The following is a 6000-nucleotide window of genomic DNA, read 5'->3' as shown; positions in this document are numbered from 1 at the left end:
TGGATATCCATATGCAAAAGAATTAACTTGGACCCCTTCCTCACACTGTGTCCAAAAATTAACTCACAATGGATCAAAGATGAACTGTAAGAGCTAAAACTATGGAACTCTTAAAAGTAAACACAGATGTAAATCTTCATGACCTTGTATTTGGCAATGGTTTCTTAGATATAATATCAAAAGTACAAGCAACAAATAAATTGGACACCATTTAAAAAGTGAAAAGACAACCCACAGAATGGAGGAAAATGTTTGAAAATGATATATCCTGGTATCATGAATATATAAAGAATTCTTACAACCTAATCATAAGAAGACAAATAACTCAGTTTAAAAATGGGCAAAGGATTTGAATAAACATTTCTCCAAAAAAGATATACAAATAGGTGATAAGCACGTTAGTCATTAGAGAAATGTAAATCAAAACTACAATGAAATACTATGTCACATCCATTAGGATGGCCACAATAATACTTCTTTTAAAGATAAAAACAAGTGTTGGGAAGAATGTGGAAAAATTGGAACCCTCATACACTACAGATGGAGTTTGAAAATGGTGCAGCTAGTTTGAAAAACAGTCTGGCAGTTCATCAACAGGTTAAATATGGAGTTACCATATAACTCATTACATATAGCATATAATTCCATCACTAGGTATATACCCAAAAGAAATGAAAACACACATCCACGTAAAAACTTGTACATGAATGTTCATTGCAGCATTATTCATGATAACCAAAAAGTGGAAACAACCCAAATGCCGATCAATTGATGAATGGATAAACTGTGGTATAGCCATATAATGGAATACTAGTCTGCCAGAAGAATGAAGAAAGAAGAATGAAGTACTGATAGATGCTACAACATGGAGAAACCTTGAAAACATGATGCTAAGTGAAATAAGGCAGACACAAAAGGGCAAGTATTGTATGATTCCATTTACATGAAATGTCCAGAATAGGCAAATCTATAGAAACAAAAGGTAGGTTATTGGTTGCCAGGGGCTGGGGGGTGGGCAGGTTGATGAGAAAAGCCATAAGCCACCATGAAGCATCTGCAGTAGAAATGGCAGCATGGAGGGTTAGTTAGAGAGAAGCCTGTCAAGTGGCATGGAAGAAATCCAGAATTCCTTGTGGGGACCTGTGGAGGATGCAGAAGGCAGCTGAGAATTAAGAGGCAGCATATTTGCCAGGCAGTTGCTGTGGCATGAGTGAACAGCCCTAAAGTCAGGGGCTGGATGGAGGATATGGCTGAAGTTTAGAGGGCTGGCAGACCACTGGGAGCTGAGGTAGGAATCCTGGGCAGTAGTACGTAAGGAGAGAGATAGATGTGCTTCCTGACCCAGCCATTGTGCATTGCGCATAGTGAGAGAATAAGCCATAAATTATGGACATTTAAAAAGTGAGTAGGGTGAGGCAAAACGAGCTAAACTTCAGCTAGGATCCAGCAGAGATTATGGGACTCACTCACTGCCATGAGTGTGTTTGAAGTGTAAATCAAATGCTTGCACAAAAGAGACTTTTAATTCAGAACACATTTCTATATTCTAATTGACAAGCTTAATCTGTCCAACCTGTGCCCAACCTGCGCCTCCAGGCAACTGGAATAGGTGCTCCAGAACACGATGAGATTAGTTATAGGAAAACAACTATATGTTCATAATTAAATGTGGAGGTGGGGCACACTTGCGGTATATACATTTTCTCACCCCATTAAATGCATAGAGGATAGTAGATGAAGTCTTTAAAGAAAAGAGAAAAGAGGGAAATAGTCAAGTAAAGATTCTCCAAACTATAGTAGACACCTTCGCGTTTTGGTTGCTCACAACTCCCCTAACTGCCCAAGATAACACTCGCTTTGATCATCTTCTCCCTAAAAAGCTTTCCTTTCCAATCCACGGTTAGCTAGCTTTGTTAATACTTCCACATTCAGTATAGATATTCGCATACCTAAATCTTATTAAAGAGTTCGTATAACTTTGTCTCAAGGAAATAGGTAGCAAAACAACATTCAATTAGCTTGCATTCCAGTTGACAATGGAAGATATAAATGAAACAACTATTTAGAAAACAGTCAAAAGTAGACCATGGTCCTTCGTCTCATTAATGTGTTCATTAAAAACAGGTTTCAGGAGGGCAGGAGCTGATTTGTAATCAAGAAAACAAAAGCTGATTTATCCATTTGAATTGAAAAGTAGCTAAAGAATTTCAGTATTTATTCACATATTCATTCAAGTATAAAAGGGAACTGATCACCACCTCCGCCACCACAACCATGTGTCATATGTGTACAAGGTTAGATCAAAGTGGTAGCTAATAATATTACATTCTGCAGTTGTTCAAGGATGACAGTTGAGAAAGTTTGATGACAGAGGATAAAAATAACACTTGTTTGGGCATAAATGGAAGTTTTTTTAATTGAACTATGTGAACGTTCCTCTTCTCACCCACACTGCCAGAAACCTAAGAAAATAATTTTGCAACATAAAAGTGTTCACTACTCATCGAATTACAATTATTCTCTTTTTCTGAAATGAAAAATAACTATATTGTAAGCATGAGAATAAATTGAGGTAATGATAAAGTAGTCAGGATCTATTGGGTTTAATTCAATTCCCAGTTTTACCACATAGTAAATAATGTGCGTTAGCTTTTCACAGTTGTATAACAAAACATTTGACAAGAGTTACTTAACGGCAATTTAGAGGCAGATGCAGAAGCAGAAATGCTTACAGTTTGAATGTGCTTTGTCGACAAAGAGACTATGGCCTATTTACTTTTTTTATTTAAAAGAAACGTGGGATCTTTAGCTCCCAGCTTGACAGTCAGTTACAAAAAGCAGAAGGCACCTTAACGTTTCCTCTGGAGGATATTATCACTCCAGTATCAGCAGCGGGTAGAAACACATTTGCTTTATCATACTTTGACCTTTACACTTTAAGTCAAGAGAATCTTGAGCAAGGTCAGTTTCCCCATCCAGTGTGCACTTTGCTGAGATGTAAAAAAAGTTTTTTTCCCACAGAATTTGATCTGTGGATTTTATTTATGTTTGAATGAAATATGTTTATTTCTATGGTGGTGACTTTGCAAGAAAACAAGACCAGGAGAGGTATTTCCTCAAAGGCTAAAAGGAGGCATTACTACCACCACCACTGCTTGCCAAGGGATTTGCAAAGCATCTTGAGGCTCAAGGTTAGTATGGGAGACGAGCCAGGCTCAGGAGAAGTTAGCACAGACAAAAAAGTTAGAGTGTTTTCCCCCCTTTTAGCCAGCCAATTCAACAAAGTACTTCAGATAGTAACGCTTAGTGGTCAAGTAATGATGTCTTTTCTGCAATGATCATGTTTGGGTTTGTCTATTTCCTTTATGCTTGTGAGGTTTGTAATTGGAATTTTAAATCCTTGGGGGAAAAGCTATTGTTGTAATTCAACTGGGATGTCCTTGTCTTAGGGTTTCCCATTGCTTCAGTCCCCTAGCCTGGTACTATAGCCATGATAGTGTTTTGTCTTTTAGATGAAATGCAGAACTAAGGACATGACTACTGGTGCTTATTAAAGATTCCTTGCTATTTTCACAAGAGTAGGGGCGTTAGACTCTTGTCTACTGGCCAAATTCTAAATCGGGAGATTACATTCTGCTTTCCTGAATTCCCCTAGCAGAAGCAGCCATCCATGGTATCCTACTTTGCTTCCTGTGCTAAACTGTTGTGTGATGTCATTAAATGGCACTGCTTTTCTACTACTAGAAGTGACCACTTCTTAGTGGAGTGGTGAATAAATTGGTACCTATTGTCTGATATTGTATTTGACCTAGTTTCAAACAAATTAAAAGGTAGGCTCTGAGAGTTAAGGATAAAGTACAAAACAAAACAAAACAAAACAAAACACCCTAACAGTGTACCGGTTGTTGTGGAGCATTTTTAAAAAACCAATATGCTTTCTCTTCTGCAACACAGACAAACAAATTAATGCATTTTTCAAAACTACACTAGTGGTTGACAATAAGTTGTTATTTTGCCTCAAACAGGACGATAGTTCTAACAGGGATGCTGAGGTTTGAGACGATGTGATCACATATCACAAACTAGTTAAACCATCTCTTTTGTCTTCAGGTTGTATCTAACCATCCTAGACAATTGATCTGTCTATTTCATAAAATCTCTCTTTAAGGAGAGTCTTCATCTTTCCTTGGTAACATATTTCAGTGTTTCTCAATCTTTCCATAAAAACTAAGTTCTTATTTTTATTTAACCTCCGTTCCACCTACTGTAGCTTAATGTCACCATCTTTTATCCATCTCTAGCTTTCTATCTTACACTGGTATTGAGAGGCAGTGTAGCACAACGGCATGGTTTTTGGAGTCAGACATGCCTGCGTTCAGATCCTGACTCCATCGCTTTCTAGGTATGTGATGTTGGGCAAGTTACTACTGAGGTTCAATTTCCTCATCTGTAAATGAGCAACTTCAGAGGGTTACTGTGAGGATCAAATGACATAACATATTATTTGAAGGGTTATGGGGTAAGATGAGGCATGGTACTCAGAACCCAAAAAGTGCTCAATAAATAGTAGCTATTTATCTGATTAGGTACACAGATCTGACTTAATTCATAAACTCTTTGAGAGTGGGAAGCGTACTTCCTGGATTTTAACATAAGTACAGTGTCATGCACATACTATGGCACAGAGGCTCAATATTTGTTGAATGAATAAACTTATTTTTCCCCCAAGTGGAATGAACAGCCCTCACCTATTTGCAAGATCCCACACATTTTAGCTCCAAGTTGACAAATCTGATCAATCCTCTGACGCCTCCAAGTATGCAGATAGATGCCTCACTTTGTCTAGATGTTTTGGCATGGCGTGGACACGATGCAAAAAAACTTACACTTTGTTTCTATCAGGTTCATTTCTATGAATTTTTACATTTGATGATTGTCTCGGGTGCCCAGAATGGGACTGACTCAATCATCTACCTCATCCATCCAAGCATTCTTTGAGAAATTTTTAAAATGAATACTAACGACTATCTAATTATATACCTAAACAAAATCTTTCAACTTGTGACTAAGTATACTACCTGCCCTATTTACCTGTAAGATCTATGCTGACTACAGATATATTTCTAATTTGCTTTGTTCCCAAGCCAGCCCCTTCTCCCAATTACCCACCGCCACAAGTTCCAGAGCACAATTAACATCTGTGAGCCAGTGAGGTGTTGGTTAGGACTTTATGTTTTGCTTTTAAACGTCTTCACGGGGCTAGGAGGGGAAGTTGAGGAACAAACAGAGGATATATAGATTCAATCGGGCTGCAGTATTCGTTGATAAAGAATGGAAAGAGTGTTGCTCTTTTACCATAATCTTGGAAAACTTCTGGTGCGTGCTCAGATTGAGCCACTGCAGTGTGGCCATTTCCCCGACTGATTTGTACAGACTTTAGAGGGGCGATCTCAGGTGTGGAGCTCTGAGCACCTGCTTGCTCACACTCTGGCAGTTCAGAACCCAGCGTATTTGAGGCCGGTGGCTCAGGTTCCACGTAACTCAGCTCAAGTGTCACTAACACTAGGTGCAGCGCCCGTCATCGAGCTGGGCTTTGAGACTTGGACACTGACTTCGGACTTTCTTCTTTCTCCCCCCCTCCCCTCCCACTAGTTTCCCTTTCCCTCCTCTGACCCGGGGCGTGCCCACCTCTTCCCTTTGCTCCCACTCTCCGCTTTCTTCTTCTTTCCTTCTCCTTCCTTCCTACTGGGCTTCGCGTCTTTCATCCTCTGAGAGCCGCGGGGCGGGAGGCTGAGGCTCGGCTCGGAGGAGGAGGCGCGAGGCCGGCGGGACAGGCGCGAGGTGCCGAGCCGCGAAAGCGCGGGGCGCGCGCCGGGGCGGGGGCGCGCGAGGGCTGGCCGCGTGGCCGGGCGTCCGGGTCAGGTAGCGGCGCGCGCGCGCGTGGCCCGCGAGCCCCAGGCGCGCCCCCGGCGTCCGGGGCCGCAGCGTGCTCGCCCCCGC

This window comes from Eschrichtius robustus, chromosome X (genome assembly GCF_028021215.1).
Source record: "Eschrichtius robustus isolate mEscRob2 chromosome X, mEscRob2.pri, whole genome shotgun sequence".
Taxonomy (NCBI): Eukaryota; Metazoa; Chordata; class Mammalia; order Artiodactyla; family Eschrichtiidae; genus Eschrichtius; species Eschrichtius robustus.
Note: the sequence above shows the minus strand (reverse complement) of the source record.